Source organism: Gorilla gorilla, chromosome 9 (genome assembly GCF_029281585.2).
Source record: "Gorilla gorilla gorilla isolate KB3781 chromosome 9, NHGRI_mGorGor1-v2.1_pri, whole genome shotgun sequence".
Lineage (NCBI taxonomy): Eukaryota > Metazoa > Chordata > Mammalia > Primates > Hominidae > Gorilla > Gorilla gorilla.
Window position 1 is genome coordinate 88,875,295 of NC_073233.2, and position 19,821 is coordinate 88,895,115.

The following is a 19,821-nucleotide window of genomic DNA, read 5'->3' on the forward strand; positions in this document are numbered from 1 at the left end:
ATCATTTAGAAAGCATTTAACACACAAAACAGTAGGAGATTGAAAAAAACAAAATGCTTAGATAAAGACAAATTAGGCTATTTTAAGAGTATAAATCCTCAGGTATAATGGAAAAGACAATTCTGTAGATATTACCTCTGCTTATTACTTTCTTTCATTTCTTTTTTCTTTAAAAAAAACAAAAACAAGAAAAATAAAGCCACTTAGTTTCATGGCTCTTACAGTTACAATTTCCACTCATTGTGTAGCCTTCTCTCCTTTCTACAAGGTGGAAAAATGTTCAGGACAAAAAAAAAAAAGATAGATGTCTGATTAAGGAAAATTCTGTCCTACCAGTAGAGGAGATAATGGCATTTCAAGATGGCTGAATGTCAGAACTGGAAGAGACCTTTAGGCCAAACGCAGGTGCTTTCACCAGCTCTGCCACATACAAATCATAGATTACTTAACCTGAGTTTCCTTATTGCTGCCTTAGTTTCCTCGTCCATAGAAGTCAGATAATAATATATAACAGATTTGGTATGTAGAAGTATTTATAAGTATTCTTGCTTTTTCATTCTGAAAGGCATTCCTTGACCTTGCCCAAGGTCAAGCAGCAAATTAGTTGCAGACGGAAGATTAAAACCCCAGTATTTCAAAGGCAACATGAGTGCTCTTTTCTCTTCACCAAGTTGCCTTTCTGTGCCACTATTTGTCAACTGGATCTCAAACTTTTTCTGGTTATTTCTCAGATGTGCTGTTGAACATTGACAGATACCCCTAATATGTCCTAATCTCTTATGAATTCATTTATTAACAAGTAATTGTAAAGCATCTGTTATGTGTCAGACACTATTTTAATTACCAGGGATAGACTGGTGATGGGTGGAGACAAGCTGCCTGACCTTGAGCAGCCCACGGCCTGTCCAGGGGAAGGAGTGGGAGGGAGGATGACAGACAATAAACAAATAAACAAGAAATATATCAGATGGTGATAAGTGTTAGATAGAGAATTAAAATAGGGTGCTTTGATAGAAAGTGACCTGGTGGCAGTGTTAGATTGGATTATCAAGGAAGGCCTCTCTGGGGAGATAACATTTAATCTGTGATCTGGACAAAAGGAAGAAGCCAGCCACACAGAGGCAACTAGTGTGGAACCGGTACAGCAGCAAGGAGCTTCGCATGTTCCAGAAACAGTGGCAGGTCAGAGTCAAGGCTGCTGAAGCAGAGTGGATAGAGGGAGGGTGGTATCAGAGAAATGTAGGGAGGTGGGCAGTTATCACACGTTATAATATGGGATTTCTAAACCACGGGAAGGACTTTGGATTTCATTCTAAGAAAGTATTGGAAAGTCTTAGCAGGAAAAATGTCATAATCAGATTTATTTACAGATAAGAAAGAGAGAGAAAGCCTGAAAATGAGGTTTTAGGGCAGGTAGAGGAAAAGGAGATAGAATAGAATAGATAGATGATAGATATAGATAGGTAGATAGATAGATGATAGAGATAGATAGAGATAGATAGATAGATAGATAGATAGATAGATAGATAGATAGAAAGAAACATGGTATTTAACATATTTAACAATGTCTTTCACTGGTCATGATCTCTCCTAGTGTCAAACTTGAAGCCAGTTTTAGACATTGCTTCAACAAAACAAAGCAAAATAACAATAAATAAAAGCCTATACATAAGTCCAATTCCAATACAAGGAAAAACAGGGCAAATTTTACTAAAGGTAAAATTCAGGCAGAGAAGGGGGAAGAGGTTACTTTGTGAAACACAAAGCAAAGTAGCCTCAGAAATCCCATTTCAACATTTCTCTTCCAACGCTCTTCATCCTACACAGCTGCCTCATTTCTCCTTTCCTCTGACCTCTCAGTGTAACTGAACAGCTTAGTAGCTTAGCCTCAAACCATGTTTTATTTTTTTTTCCTCTCCCCTGTCCTCCTTCCCTCACCTCTAGTCTCACGATATAGCTTCGAGACAGACTGCATATGTGTCACCTTTCATCTTCAAATGTAGCCTTGAATGCGCTGTGAATCTCCACTCCCTTTCTTTTCCCATACCATGCTCCCAAGCCTTATGCACCTTATTTACCTAGATGTGTGTTAAGCTCACACCATACTCACTCATCTGGTCATATATTTCCATGGAAGTTTCGGGAGCCATATCCTGACATGGACCAGACACTTCCAGCCACAGTGGCGCTAGCTCCTTCACCAGATAAAACAATAATTCAAGACAAGCCACCAGTGTTGTCAGGCTACCTGATACCTCCTAACACCCTGCCTCTTTTGCATTCCGAACCCTTTCCTTAAAAACCCCTGCATTCCTTCCATAAATTGATGAGTGAAAAATTTTTGAAAGAATTACACCCACTCTTCCCCTTGCTACCATGGATAATAAAATATACTCTCTTTTTATCAACCTCAATCTTGTTATACTGCCCTTTTTTTTTTTTGAGATGAAATCTCGCTCTGTTGCCCAGGCTGGAGTGCAGTGGCACAATCTCAGCTCACTGCAACCTCCGCCTCCTGGATTCAAGCAATTCTCCTGCCTCAGCCTACTGAGTAGCTGAAATTACAGGTGTGTGCCACCACGCCCGGCTAATTTTTTTGTATTTTTAGTAGAGACGGGGTTTCACCATACTGCTCAGGCTGATCTCACACTCCTGACCTCGTGATCCACCTGTCTCGGCCTCCCAAAGTACTGGGATTACAGGCGTGAGCCACTGCACCCCGCCGGCTTCTTTTCGTAAGTGGCAAACAGCCTGATTCTTTTGCTTATTACGTCAGCCCACCTCTACCTTGCCCCTTCTCATAGCACTGATGAAATGCTCTCCTCCTCTCTCTGTTTGGAACCTCTCTTTAGAGACTTGTCGTCCTTTCTTATGCAAATCAATTTAACCCTAAATTAGATCCCGAACTGAGCCCCAACCGTGTTCCAGCTCACAGACAAAAAGCACAGTTTCTTCCTTGGGATCTCCTCCACATTAACAAGGGTAAAAATGGAACTGGTGACGCTGGGGAAGTTATAACTGACTAGTAATTAAATACAAAAAAAAATGGCAGCAAGGTTTCATATATCAACTCAATAAGCTTTGAAGGAAGGCAGCATTTCAAGATGGGCCCCAAGATTTCTGTCCGCAATGTAATCCCTTTTCCTTAAAATAGGATTTATGATTATGATAGGATGCCACTCTTGTGGTTAAGTTACATTATATGGCCAAGGTTAAATAATTTTGTAGAGGCAATTATGATTCCTAATCAGTTGAATTTGAGATAATATAAAAGGGATTATTCTGGGTGGGCCTGACCTAATCAGGGGAACCCCCTAAATTGTCGTATTTAGATCTTGATTAAAGGGAGAAATCTGAAGCAAGAGATGTTCCATCTGGCCTTGAGGAAGTGAGAAGAGGTCCTCTGAGAGGGACATGTGGGCAGAATCTAGGGACTAAGAGCAGCCCCAAGCCTACAGCAAGAAAATGGGTTCCTCGTTCTACAAGTTGAAGAAACTAGTCTGCCAAAACCCACAGGATCTTGGAAGAGAACTCTGAGCTCCAGAAGTGAACGCAGCCCAGTTAACACCTTGTTTGTAGCTTAGTGAGACCCTGCATAGAGAACTCAGCTTTAGTGTCTGTCTGGATTCCTGACCCATGGAGACTATGAGACAATAAATACATGTTGTTTTAAGCTACTCAGTGTGTGGTAATTTGTTATGCAACAAGAGGAAACTAATATAAACTGTGGAAAACATTCCTAGATCTATTTCATTAGTACTACTCTGTGGTTATTTTTATTTTTTTCTGTAACCTCCCTTCCTCTGCCTCCAGCACAATACTTTTTTCCTTACTTTAACATTTTTTATACTTACTCTTGCTGGAGCAGTTTGTCCTCCTAATGGCCTATTTTCTAATTTGCTTCTCTAAGTGTCTTATTCCATTTATAGAATATCATAAATTGAGTATCCAATAAATAACAGATTAATTTCTCACAGTTCTAAAGGCTGGGAGATCAAGATGCCAACATATTTAGTATCTGTTGAAGACCTGTTTCCTGGTTCATAGACAACCTTCTTTTCTCTGTGTCCTCATATGGTGGAAGGGATGAGGGATCTCTCTGGATTCTCTTTTATAAGGGCACTAATCCCACCTAGGAGAGTTTCACCATCACCTAATTATCTCACGAAGGCCTATACCATCCTCTTGGGGGTTAAGATTTCAAAATATGCATTTTGGAGAGACATAAACATTCAGACCATAGCATTAAGTGTTATAAAACATTTGCTCTTTTCACAAAGATATTTCTCTCTGTCCAGATTTTTCTTCTATCCTATCTCTCTTTTAAAATCCTACTTATCCTTTTAAGTATGGTCTCGGGATACTTCCACCATGAAGCCTCATCTGATTACAGTTGTGACCACTCATTCAAACTTTCCATAGCACTTTTAGCACAATGCCTGGGGGTTATTTTAGAGAGCAAAATCACCAACAAAAAGCACACTTTGCCTTTGCCACTTCCTTCATGCATCTTCATGTTGCTTATTGCCTTGTTTTAAAGTCATTTGATTGTTGTTTCCCATCCTCAGTTGGACTATAATCTCTTTGATTACAGAGACAACATTTTTTCATTAGCACCAAATACAATGAACTTCATTATTTGTTGTTTCCGTATTTGCAACTTTGTTAATTGCTAAAGTTTATTTGTAACTTTAAAAGCATGCCTGTAGTCCCAGCTACCATGGAAGCTGAGGTGGGAGAATCACCTGAGCCCAGATAATGAATCTTCATTATTTGTTGTTTCCATATTTGCAATTTTGTTGATTGCTAAAGTTTATTTTAACTTTAAAAGTGTGCCTGTAGTCCCAGCTACCAGGGAGGCTGAGGTGGGAGAATCACCTGAGCCCAAGGAGGTCGAGGCTACAGTCAGCTGTGATTGTGCCACTGCAGTCCAGCCTGGGCAAGTGAGACCCTGCCTCAAAAAAATAAAATAAAATCAATACTCATGGCACTTTCGTAGTCATTCATGAGCATGCATATATGCAAAGTGGCAAAAAACGGAGTTGCCTGACATGCACACATCCAGCTAAGGTGGAACATGTCAACCCTTTTCTTCTTGTTTCAGCTGTCATACTGGAAACAAGTTCCCTTTTTTAAGTCTACTCGGTGGCAATTTTCTTTTCATTTTTGTGCTTTTTGTTGGTGATTATGCTGTCTAAAATGACCCCCAGGCATTGTGCTAAAGTGCTATCTATTATACCTACACACAAGAAGGCTATGTTGTGCCTTATGGAGAAAATAGATGTTAGATAATCTTTATTCCGGCATGAGTTTTAGTGCTGTTGCCACGAACTTAATGTGAAAGAATTAGTAATGCATAAGAAATAAAGTGTCTTTAAATGGAAACACACAGAAATTAAGGTTATATGTTGATCTGTTGACAAAAATGTTGTGGCCAGATGCTCATAGGAACCAAACCTTGTAATTACCCTAGGAACAACGGTTCAGTGTTTGCTAATTCAGCATTTGTGGCAACTTTATAGAACATAACTACTGCAAACAAGAATCAACTATACTGAGTATATTTTGTCACTGCCTCCTAAGAATTCCTAAATGTGCCTCATTTTTTCATATTATTGCTTTATCTTTCCATCCATTCATCAACTGACTATCCATTGAATATTTATTTCTTCCTTTATCTCTGCCAGACACTGCTTGGGACTGAAGGTACAAAGGCAAACAAGAGAGACATTATCTTTATTCTCTGGAATCTCACAGGGCAGCACTGAATAATATAGAATGGTACATACTACAGTACAAAAGATACACCATTTATTAAAGTTCACACGATGAAAACCACATGTACAGTTTTATATCAGAGTTGATCTTCTGAAGAAATAATATATAGAAAATAGCCTGATGAAGGATTATGGCAGAAGGAAGTTGAGTAAAAGATCCTGAAGTGAGAGAACTAGGCATCAGTAAAGAATGAAAAGAATGCTAGTAGAGCTACAGGGTGCAATTCAGAAAGAGTGGAGTGGTGTAAGGCCAGAGATTTTGAAAGCAACATGCTATTTCTATGCATAGAAAATGTTCATGCAAAGTTATTGTCAAAGATAATTAAAAATCAACAAATGATGACTAAATGGTTGAAGTGCATCTTATATAAACAACCCGAGAAACTTAATTTTCAAATGTATTTGTTCAAAATCAGTAGTACTGGTTTTTTAGGGTATATATTTATATTATATTAGTTAAATTAGATGTTCAAATGGTGAACTTAAAACTCTTGAAAGTTTAAAAATCAAAATAAAATAAACAAGCAATATGACAACCTGACATAACATTTATAAAGCATTTTATGTAAAAGAATAACTCAATTTAAAGACTATCTGGCCAATACTCAATTTTCTATCAATGAAATAAATATTTCACTATCAACACAGCTTTCAAGGCACATAATCCTCCAGTGGTATATAAAACGTTAATATATATGGGCAGGTTCATCATATTATGAAATCATCATTCTCACTTAAAATTCCAGAATTGATGAATTTTGATTACTGCTGCTTCTACAAAAGTGATCACAATCAGTTAATCCTTTCCCTGGAATAATTATAAAATAAATACTCTTTATCCTGTTATTTTCAGTGTTAATGGTGTGGTTTTAAATTTTTATTTTTTAAAAAAGAGTTATTTGTATCCATATGCTAATGACTTGTATTCAGATTAAATATTTCTCAAAGTGAATATACTATTGTTATTTCTAAACACATGGGACATTAACTATTTGCTTCCATACTTTGACAAGCCTTTGTGTATAAAGAAACTTTACTGTTGACGCCTGTATTACCTAGCCTATGACCGTAGTTCTTTGTGAAATTAAATTACCATTACAATGTTCATCACTGATATTAAACTTGGTATTAACTAAATACTTCCTTTTGTTCTACTTATAATATCAATGCATGAATCCTATTAGAGGGGAAAATATATATATATATACACACACACACACACACGTGTACATATATATACACATATATATACATATGTATATACATGCATATATATCTGTGTGTGTGTGTGTCTACATACATATATAGATGGAAGGAAGATATTTTATTCAGAGACTACTAGTCCTTGATTTTTCCTGAGTCTTCAAGGAAACGTAATCATGTTTTATGATCTAAAAAATTGAAATGCATGAAAGAAAGTATATATAATTAAATTAAATTTTGAATATATTTACAATTATACTCCTTTATTTGGCAGAGTATGAAGGAAAGAATATGGGACCAGTAGGAGTTTTTATTTTGTGTTCCACAGCATAATAATTTCAAATGCTTAATAGACGATGCTTAAGAAAAGGGATAAAGGGCTCTTTAAAGAACCAGACAATCACTCAGAGAAATGCTGAGCTGGAGAGGAAAGTTTGGCTTTTACAGGAGATTGACTATGCCAGAAATATAAATGAAAACAATAATAAAGAGTTAGTTTTCACTTATATGACACAAATAAAAAATAACACTATTCAGAAATGCATGAGAGAGGCATGCGTTTTAAAAAAAATAGTGAATCAAGCAAAAATAAACAGGCATTGATGTTTACCACTGCATTTTTATTATAATGTTTTATAATAGTGTAAATTAAGAAATATCAGCATTAAACATTTGTATGTCAATTTTATACACTGACATATATTAAAATAGAAAAGCATAGAGATGATAAAATGATTATGGAAGATATTCATTATAAAATACATTATTAAATGTAAAAAGTTTGTCATAGTGTTATGTATACACATATAAATATTTTATAAATATGTTAGTAAGATTGGAAAGATAAGGACAAAAATATTAACAGTAGTATTTCTGGATGGATAAATGGTCTGTTAATGATTCTATTTTACTTTTATTTTAACTTACATGATTTTCAATTTTTTCTGCAAAGATGAAATGTTATTGCATCATATGTAAAACAGATTTTAGTGAATATTGATAACTTTTGACTTCCTCACATTCTCCTTTTTCACTTCAAGTGACTTTTACTTTGCTGAAAAGTCATTGGAATAGACAGGTGTTCTTTTTTTGAAGCTGGGGATGAGCGTTCATAGACTGTTTCAGCATAAGAAAAAATTTAGAAGGTCTTCCACAAATTCAACCTTCAAAATCAGCTTCTAAGCTCCTTGTGGAAGGGTTCACTTAGGCATGCAATTACCCATCGCAGGTCTAATTGCCCATTTGCATGCACAATTTAGAAAGGCACAGTTGAAATTTAGTCCCAGGCTCTCCAACACTAATTTTCTCCCTTGAAATTGACATTTCAAAGAACATCAGGTGGCTAAACCTCCAGACTTGTTATTTATTTCAACAAAAAGGGAATTTTCTCCTTTCCAAGTTGAAGGTTTGGTTTAAAAAATTGAATTAAAAGATGAAAGGGAAAAGACAAGTACACAAAGGAATATGCCTTGCCTTTACACTATCAAGAATAGACTCTTATTTGCTTTGAAAACAGTTATAATGTGATCGGTTATCCAATTAGCAAGACTGTCTCTACTTCTGCCTGCAGAGAAAAAGATACTTAACCATCTTGTAGTTTCATGCCTCCATTTATAAATAACTCTATCCTCCTCTGTAAAAGTGGGGATAATAATACACACTTCTTGGTACAGTTTTGAAAATTAGAACTGATAATACATATGAACAAATGTATGTGGTGAGCTCTCAATATTAGTCTCCTTTCTCCATTCCCCTCTATTTTCTGTACATGCTGTCCTTCACTTTCACAGGTAGCAAGACACAGAGTTGATTTGTGCCAGCTAACAACTAAAAATATTAAGTGGTGAAACAAGGTTATCTCTTCCCTGCCAAGTCAGTTTTGTGAGCCCTAATCGAAGAGACTGAAAATAGAAGCATTTATGAATTTGATGGTTAGGCTTACTGTGTTATTTAAAACAATGGTTATCAATAGCTCTATCAATGGAAAATAAAAAAATGAAGTCTACCAACTGCTAGGTATTGTGAAAAACTAGCAACCTATCTTACCTCCATTACTACACATTAAAAACAAAACAAACAAACAAAATAATAACTATGTAGGCCCTTGGGAGTGACTTGAACACATAAAAGGTATCTGACTTCTGCCTAAATCATGGAGAGGTGAGTAGTGGTCTGGTTAACAGCTTTGGCAGTAAAAAAGAGTTCCTGCTGCATTGGGGCGGTGTGATCCCAGGGCAAAAGGACATGTGGTTTTCTATGGAGCAGCTGTAGGTATACAAGAAAGAGTTAGAGCAGATGATCTTTGGACTTGTCCAAGAGGGCCATCACAGGGACAAACTAATCTCAGCAAAGAGAAATTGTCAGCCAGTCATATGCCTCTTTCCACCTACCCCACCTACAGTCTTCCTCTCTAACGTAGGTTGGGGGAAGAGATTACAACTCTACATCAAGTAGGATTTTCATTATTGCATGAGCTTACACATGTGTGAGCATACCAGCTCAAAACATTAGCCCTGGCAATACTTGGCACGTCACAATTAATCAGTAAATTGGAAGGAAAGAAGGAAGGCAGGAAAGAGTTCATTTGTTTTTACAAATACAGGAGAATACATTTATATGAGTTTAGATACTCACTGGGCAACAGCAGGGCGAATTCAAGAATGAACGAAATTTCTCTTTCACATCTAACTCTCCTGCCTTCTTTTCAGATGCTTTTGTGTCTTGCTGCTTTGATCTTTTTTCTTCCCTTGTGCAGTCCTGCATGCACGGGCCTCATAATACATTTTTTACTAACAAACTCCCTTTATAAGGAGTCCTTACAGTCTGACTTAAGTAAAGGAAGCAAGATCAAATTTCCAAAGAAGAATCCTGCTATCCCCACGGCCACCAATGTGTAATGCTGCTTCTGTTTCTATTAGTCAATCTATGGGTTAAGAGCTGCAAACCTACGCTCCACACCTTACCTAAACAGGTGTTGTGATTGCATTTGTTACAACAAGCAATTTCTGCTGAAGTTATTAAATAGCTCCCCATTTAACTCCAACACTGGTGTGGGTTGCGATGGTAAAACAAAAAATACATTAATCAATTAGTATTTAGGTTGAGAGATGGTGAACATAATACCTGAACAAGTTCTTTAAGGAATTAAAAAATAAATGGACATCACATATTATAGGCTTAGAGACCAACAAGTGTCTTCTGAATTACTCCAGTGATGTTATTTCTGGATGTAATCAATTTCTACAATTAATTGTGTCTGCTCTATCATTCTTAAAAAGTGGATATGTGCTTTTATTTTTGCCTCATATAGTTTGAACATATGTGAACAGTATCATAGGGAAAGAAAAAAAATGTATGCACTTGACCAGCCTGGGAGTGGAATGAGCAGGATAGGTTGCCCTCAGAATATTGTCACACTCTCAACCCTGTCTACAGGGTTATTTTACTGACATGGGGCAGTAGGCCTTCTTTAAGCATTTGTGATCACATTCTTCATGTTTTTGTTTTTGGTTTTTGAGACAGGGTCTCACTCTGTCGCCCAGGTTAGAGTGCAGTGGAGTGATTATGGATCACTGCAGTCCAAACTCTCCAGGCTCAGATGATTCTCTTGCCTCAGCCTCCCTAGTAGTTGGGACAACAGGTGCATGCCATCACACCCGGATAAGTTTTGTAGGGATGGAGTCTCACCGTGCTGCCCAGGCTGGTCTCCAACTCCTGAGCTCAAGCAATCCACCTACTTTGGCCATCTAAAGTGCTGGGATTACAGGCATGAACCCCTACATCCGACTCAGATTTTTTGTTTATAATCCTCCCTCATTGACCTACCATCATCTCCAGTCTTTGTTCCTTCTCCTCTGCTTTATTTACAAATATTGAAAGACCTCTGAGCCTGGACCTGGGCATAATTCTTACTCAAATTCCATCTATTCCATAGGTTATCTCTTCAAGTGACTATGAGTGCCATACTTAATAACATTGTGTGATTACATATATGTACTATATATATATATATGTATTTTTTTCCTCCATTTCTAATGTCACAAATAAGGTTCAGTTATATTCCAATGTTCAACATCCTCGCTACTATCTCCCTTTTGGTATCTAATAGCCATTTCAAATTAATATAGATAAATATAACTTTTGAATCCCTACCCCCGGTGTTCCTACTGTAAATTTCTTCCCCTCTAATATTTTCCTTTCATTAAATGGCACAGCATACATTTAGTTGCTTAAACAAAATACCTATGTATCATCATTTCTTCTTTTTTTCTCTTTCTCTTATCCCCATAGTCTAAGAAAATCCTACCCAGTTCAAAATACATTGAACATGCTTCCACTTCTCTTTTATTTTCACTTTTCTCCATTCACCTTTCATAAAAAAAATCATCATCTTTATCCCTGACTCCTGCAATACCTGTTTTTGACCTACACTTTAGCAACTAGATCTTTTAAAGACATAAATCACACAATCTCACCACTTAGGACCTTTTGTAACAAATACAAATTGTATCCTACACAATTTCTAATAGGTTACCATTTGTATTTGTACCAAAAGCAAATTTCTTAAAATGTCTGTAAAACTCCACATTATTGGGCCTTACATATCCTTCTCACTTTATCACTCACCACTTTGCTCCCTGCTCGCTGTGCTCCCAGCATATGACTTTCTTTCCACTCCTGCTTTAGCAACTACAATCATGCACCACACAATGGCATTTTGGTTAATGACCAGCCACATGGTCTTATAAGACTATAATGGAGCTGAAAAGTTCCTATGGCCTAGTGACATTGTTTCCATCATAAAGTCCTAGCATTACTCATGGGTTTGTGGTGATGCTGGTGTAAACAAACCTATTGCAACTGCCAGTCATATAAAAGTCTAGCATATACAATTATGTATAGTACATAACACTTGATAATGATAATAAATGGCTATGTTATTTATGCATTTATAATATTATACTATTTATCTTTATTTTGCAGTGTAATACTTCTAGCTATTTTTTTTTTAAAGTTAACTGTAAAACAGCCTCTGGCAGTTTATGCAGGAGTTATTCCCAAAGAAGACACTGTTATTATAGGAGATGACATCTCCACACGTGTTATTGTCCCTAAACACCTTCCAGTGGGGCAAGATGTGGAAGTAGAATACAATGATATGGATGATCCTAACCCTGTGTAGGCCTAGGTAATGTGTACATGTGTGTCTTAGTTTTTAATAAAAAACTTTAAAAAGTTAAAAAAATAAAAAATATTACAAATGAAAAAAGCACACTGAATGATATAAAAAAGTATTTTTGTACAGCTGTACAATGTTTTTGTGTTTTAAACTAAGTGTTATTTAAAAAGAATCAGAAGAGCTAAAAATAATTCAAAAGTTTATAAAGTAAAAAAAGTTACAGTAAGCTAAGGTTAATTAATTATTGAAGCACATTTTTGTTTATAAATTTAGTGTAGTGCAAGTGTACAGTGTTTATAATTCTATAATGGTATACAATAATGTTCTAGGACTTCACATTCTCTTACCACTCACTGACTCACCTAGAGGAACTTCTAGTCCTGCAAGCTCCATTGTGGTAAGTGACTTATACAGATATGCCATTTTTAAAAATCTTTTAGACCCCATTTTTACTATACCATTTCTTTATTTGGATATGTTTAGATACACAATACCTACCATTGTGTTACACTTGCCTACAGTATTCAGTACAGTAACATGCTCTACAGGCTTTGGCTTAGGAGCAACAGGCCATACCTTATAGCCTAGGTGTGCAGTAGGCTATGCCATCAAGGTTTGTGTAAGTACACTCTATGATGTTTGCACAATGAGGAAATTGCTTAATAATGCATTTCTCAGAACATATCCCCATTGTTCAGCAACACATGACTGTATTTCTTCTACTTAAAATGTTGGCCTTCCATGCCAACTATCTGATAACAAGTTTCTCCTGTTATTTAGGTCTCAACTCAGATGTTTTATCCTGAATTACATCCTGCCACTCTAATCACTAAAGCACCAATCTTCCTCCTTTTTCCTTCATTGTGCTTATCACTCTCTCAAATTACTTCACTCATATATGATTTTACTTGCTTTTATTTTATATTCCCCTATCAGTATGAAAGCTTTATCACCATTCTCGGCACACAGTAGATACTCATTCATATGAATTACGAAGTAACGTTCTGCACATTGTGATTATCTAGTAACCTGAGAAAGACTGCAACAAAAGTTTTACTTTATTATCTAACATTTATTTAGGGCCCACTATGAGTCACAGATATTTTTCTAGGCACTTAACATATATCAACTCTTCAACAATCCTATGAGATTGATATCATTTTATAGATGAGGAAACTGGAGCACAGAAATTTACATAAGTTGCCAGGGTCACATACCTAGTACTCTGTAGATAGAGTTGGGCTGTGGACCAGGCAATGGGGTGCCAGAATCTGCACTTCTAAACATCACACTCAGCTGGTGGCAGAAAGCACCTTTAGTAGCCAGGCCACTCAAAATGCACTCTCAAAATATGAACTGAAGAGGCAGACAGTCGGTCATATTTTGCAATTAGCAGGCAGTAGAGACAATGAAATAGTAGACACTATAAGAGACATTATATTTAGAATACAGAACCATGTAAAAACCAAAAATAATATAACCAGAAGACCAAATAGTTTTGTGGGAGCCTGCAGAAACAGAGAAGCACAATGGTAACAAATACCCTGACTATTTGCTTCCTTTGTTCCAAAATTACATCTTAAGTTTCATGGAGGCTCCATTTCAAGCTATGGAGCTACTTTGAGTACCCACAACATTCCTGTTTTCATTCTTCTCCTTGTTGTTCTTATTTCTGTGTTTATCTCTATAATAAATCCCCAGTACTTGAGGTGATTTGATTGAACTCTGTTCCTTGAAAACAAAATTTCACAGTATAGCCAGAAGTTATTACCTCCCTATTTTCTATTCAAAGACTTCTTTCTACTCTCATTTAGGTGTCAATGAATTTCTGCAAAGGTGTTACTAGCTAATTACGGTTCTGGCTTACAGTGGTTTACAGCAATGCTTCTCCACTGAAGTTCTCCCTGGGACATGAGAGTGAATAGGCTCCTCTGGGATTTCAGAGGCAGAATCTGCAGTGACCACTGCAGGGGAGAAAAATCTTTGAAGTCTTGTATCTTACATTTACAAATGCATATGACTTTTGCATTCTTTCATAATATGGCCATGCTGGTTTTACTGTAACAATGTTTTTTCCATGGTTTCGAGGACTATCTAATATGTCACCATGTACATTATTTTGAAAGGTACAACATTAAAATATAAACACTTTAAAAATGTATACAGTTTTAAAGTAGTCATCACAAGTTAGAAAGAAAAAACAGAGTCTTCAATATCTGAAAGCACTTTGCTATAATGATGGAAATCCAAATAATGAAAATTGCTATTTGCCAGCATGAAGTCCTGCTTTGGACCACTCTCAGACAAATTTACAGATCACATTTTCTTTAGAGGCTTCCACAAGATTATATTATGACTTATTTCTAGATCTGGATTGAGACCAATGGCTCCCAAACATTTTATCATTGACTCATAATAGGAATAAATTTTACATTGCAGCCTAGTACACACAACCACATACCTAAAGTCAAAGTTTCATGAAATAATAGAGTATCTTACTATACATAGTACACTCTATTCTATTCCATTCGAATATCCATCCATCCATTCTATTATGTCCATACCAATTTTATTTTCTAACACATGCTGATCAAGAATCACTAAACTGATTATAAAATCTAGGAACATGTGAAGACTCTTGCTTTGAAAGACATTGCATAAGACAATATCTCCATCATGTTTCATGCAAAGGCAACATGTTTATAAATGGGAAGGACACCGATGTGAATTAGACAGTATAGAAATGAAGCCGAAAAGAAATGTGCTACATCCTGCAGATGAAGTCTAAAGTCAACTAGGATAATACTTAAAGAACTATACTTATTTTTCCTCAGAACAGTTAACATATCCAAAGTTCTACTTGAAGACTTACTTCTCCCTTGAACCAATTGCATTCATTGTACCTCCCCTAACTGACGCTCACAGCTTGGGTCTCGTCTCTCTGTTAGGACATGTAAGCACCATGACTTACTTTTTAAAATATTTCTTTTTGAAAACTGGAGAAAAAAAATTTCAAATGACTGGTTATCTGTCATTTTTTTTTTTTTTGAGGTATATAAAGTCAAAAGTGAAACTCTCCCTTCCCTTTATCTCTCCTTCCAATCACAACTTTCAGAAATGTTCATTAACTGTTTGATACATAAATTTGAAGCTTTCATTATTCAAGGATATATTAACCTATACGTGCTGTGAAGAGATACATAATTTCATATACGATTGTACATACTTTTAAATGAAATTTTATCTTATACATATATTTCCAACTTGATTTTTTCCCAACAAAATGCATTATGTATCTTTTGACTTTAGTTTACCTACATGTTCTCCATATTTTGTAATGACCATGGTACTCTTCCACTGGATGAACACCACACACAGTATTTAACTATTTGTCAATTGACTGGCATTTAAGTTCCTCACTGTTTCTAACACTACCACAATGCTGCAATGATTCTCATACCCACATATACTTTTAATCCAAACATTTTACTGTGATAGATTTCTGAAAATGAGCATTGGTACTTTAATTTTTAACTGAGGCTCCAAATTGCTCTCCAGAATATTTTGACCAATCTATACTTTCACTAATACCATCTGAGAATGCCCATTTCCCAAATCCCTGTCAATACTGATATTATCTATCAACACTGAAAACTTATTGTAAGTTTTGTGAGGAAAAAATGCATGTTTCATTACTATTGAATTTTGTATTTCCCTGAGGTGTGAAGTAAGTTTAAGCATCTTTTCACGTCATGTAAATTTCAATTTTTTTCCTGAATTGCTCGTTCATATGTTGCCCATTTTTCTATTTGACTGTTTATCTTTCCTAAAATTTTATTTGTAGAAAAAAAAGTGTCATAAAGCCCTATGTCTGTTCTACATGCTACATTTTCCTTTCAGCATGTCATTATTTTTTAACTTTATGCATAGTGCTTAGCCACATAAGAAGTGTTTTACATTTAAATTTGCTTGTTAATAGATACGCAGTTAAATTTGTTACTATTTTACTTATGACAACTGTGTTTTGTCACGCTAAAACTGGTTTCACTACTTCAAAGTTAAAAAACTGCCTTCCATACTTTCACACCACTGTATTTTTCATGTAATATTGAAAATTATTTTTGTGTAATTGGGACAACTTCGATAATTTATGTCTTGCTAGAAAAGAATCCATTTTATGTATTTCTAATTTATTTCTATATTTATGCAAACAAAATCTCATTATTTTGTTTAATCTCACTTGTATCTATAATCATACTTTATGCTTTTCATTCCTTTTTTTTTAACTTTAAAAATTTTCTGTGTCAGTCCTGCTAGGTTATTTTTTTTATTTTTATGTTTTTACAGAAATACATTTTATCTTTTTCAGTCTTAACTTTAATTTTAGTTTTATAAAATATTCATTTTTAACTTTATTAAGCTTTTTTCAATCATAATTTTTTGTTTTGTTTTCTAGTTTCTAAAGTTGAATTAGTTGACTTATTTGTAATAATTTTTAAGGTACATAAAATTATATATTTTACTCTGAGTACAGTTACAGCTGCATCTCTTAATTTTAAAAACCATATTTGCATTTCTTTAATTTCTAAATAGTTTATATTTTTAATTTTGATTTGCTTTTTGAATATCTATTTGCAGCAGCAGAGAAGATTTGAATCTAGTTAGGAAATTAAATATATCTGGGCATATCTACTAAACTTGTACGAGCTGTATAAGTAAATTCTCTCTTTTTCTCTACATATGGAGAATATTAGTAGAGTTGGGCTGGGAGAAAGCACCAGTTCTAGAATGGAAAGTGAAAGAAAAGAATGGCAGCGTTTTCCCCAGACGTTGGCCTAAAAGCCACCGAAAGGAATAGCATACTTGCCATCAGCCTTTTTGAACAAGGGCCTGAAGAAGCTGAAGGAACTGTTTTACAAAGAAACCTCCTGACACGGTAGCATATGCCATCCAACTTTTGAAACCCAGATGAAAAGTAGGACAGTGAAGGAAAAGGAGGGCCACACTTTTTCTTTTTCTGCTGAACACAGGGTAGCTCCAATATATTAAAGCTTCTAGGAAAGGCTTTGGTCCCTCTCATTTATTCTGTATGTCAATATTTTTAAGAACCTGTTTCATGCTAAGCACTGTGCTTGTCCTTGAAGAAGCAGTGAGGAACAGTGCTGACTTCATCATAGGTTGAATCCTCAGCATGGACACGTGCCCTATCAAACTGAACATTGGTAGCCAAGGGCAGTGGGAGGTTAGCATGGGGATGTGGGAATCACTCCCCTGCCAAGTGGCCTCAGAAGTGGAAGACCACCAAAAAGGGAGACTGAGGAGAACATCAGAAAGTTGAGGTAAGCATATCTAAAACTTCTGGCTAGAACCACACGAACACTTGGGTAAAATTTGAGTGGGATTTGCAAACGTTCTACATTCACAGATTAGAAAAAGACCTAGAATTATGTAGATTATTACAATTTATACATCCCTTGTAATTGTTTTCCAAGACTGGTGATGCCATTGCGTAAGTATTTGCTTAGTACTGACAATTGACCAAAAATTGGTAGAGGGAAATGAGGTAAAGGGACTTTACCTTTGTTACTGTTATATACTGATTCATCCTCTGTATCTTCTTCATTCTAAGAAAAAGATTTCAACATCATCTACATAACATACGTGCCAGACTTCTATGTTCCTAGGACTGTGTACATAGCATATTATTTAGTCAGTAAAATATTAATAACTCCGAGCAGTAATTATCATCATCATGGCTACTGAGGAGGAGACAAGCCAAAGGAGATTGACTCACTTACTAAAGTCACATAACTAACATAGGATAGAGTCTTTTCCAGGGAACAGTATATTTTCAGCCAATGTCTTTTGAACCAACGATGGTGTAAGTCATAGCTTTATTACTCATTCAGTTGCAAGAATTTAAACTGGGGTCTGGTGAGTCATAAACACTGAGCAATCACAAAGAGCTTGTAATCTTTACCCATTTCAGAGTAACCTACAATAAAACCTACTTAAAAATGATCACTTTTCACCACAGATAGATTTGTAGAGGTGTAAAACAATATTATCAGATGTAATTATCTGAAGTGAAGTACTGCAGTGGGCACAAATATGGAAGAAGCGAGTATTAATTTTATTAAAATTGTTCATTAAAGTTAATGATTTGTTTATTCAAATGTATGCCCTAAGCACCTCCACATTACCAAATACTGTGCTAGACACTATGAGAGAAAAGACATAAACTCTTTACTAGAAGGAATTGACAGTTTAGCCAGGTAGATTAGATTCGTACTCCAGATGGAAAGCACCGTCTATCATCTGAAACATACAAATAGCACATGGTAGAAAGAACACTGGGACTGGATTTCTTCCCCCATCGCTGATCAGAGGTGGAGCTTCTTGCCATCGTATTTCCTCACTGGGGCACAGTTTTATTACCACTAAAATAAAAAATATGGTCTAGGGGACTGCTAAGGTCTACAACATTTTTAAGTACAAGAATTTTATAAATGATTTAGGAGAGACTTTCTTGCAGGATCAGGAAAAACACTAAAGGAGAAAAATTGTATTTGAATTGGATCATGAAAGATTTAATTTGAGAATCTTCATAACAAACGGGAAGAAGTCAGATTTTAGGAAAAATATGTTTATTATAAAAGTAATATTATATTAAGTAACATTATTGATTTAGCCACAAAACAGTTCATGGTCTTCAGTATGTGTGGAGAGTGTTTTAGGGAGTGGTAGCAAGAGGTTGGAAAATTTCAACAAAAATGTTCTAGAGATTATAATTTAAATTCTTTGCATCATCTATACCTTTCCAGTTTAAAAAAAATTTTGCCTTTAGTGTCATTTGAAAATTGTCTGCATACCAACATGCATTCTTTTTAATTTAATAGCAAACTGAGTTATGCAATTTGTTCACATTTCAATACCTTTCCTTACATGCTATAAAATTGATAGATCTTGTTTAGGAGTTCCTGTTTATGTTGAAATCACACCAATATCAATCTTTATCTTGCATATATTTTTGCAAATATTTCTTGATTGTGTACCTTAACACTGAAATATTCCCGTGAACATTTTAAAAAATCAATCATCTTGATGTCAAGCAAACATTTGGTTGACTGAATTGTTGAGCATTCATCCAGATGTTAAAAATAACCAAGACTGTGTGTGTGTGTGTGTGTGTGTGTGATACAGTGTCTTCATATATTTAGATTTATTCTTTGGATACACAGATCTTGAAATTCCCCTAGTTTTATCTGTGGATCAAATTAAAATCACTACTAATAGTGCCACCTTGTGTCTAAAATTTAAAATCATGGGTATGTTTATATATTACAGAACTTTCAAGTTAAAAATAGTTATATAAATTAATCTATGTCAAATTTCTCTTTCAAAATTCAGCAGTTGGAGGTCTAGCCAAGCAAGTGACGTGTTTAAAGCCACTCAGTCAGTGAGTGGTACAGCTGAGACTAAAACCCAAGAATCATAATACTTGGTTTGGTACTTTTTAAAAATACATCACATTTTTTAGAGAAGTCACTTTTTATGACAAAAGCAAAGTAATCAATTTTAGTTTTAATAAAGCCAGGTCTAGATTTAATATTCATTTAATTTTAATTTATTGCCACAGTAAGATTCAGTTTTGATATGTAA

The 19,821-nt window shown here is 35.4% G+C and overlaps 1 long non-coding RNA gene across 1 annotated transcript in view; it reads right to left on the bottom strand.

The window, feature by feature from the left end:
• LOC134759294 (uncharacterized) overlaps window positions 1–19,821 on the bottom strand; it is a 1,134,411-nt gene that overhangs the window by 470,422 nt on the left and 644,168 nt on the right. The window lies entirely within an intron of this gene.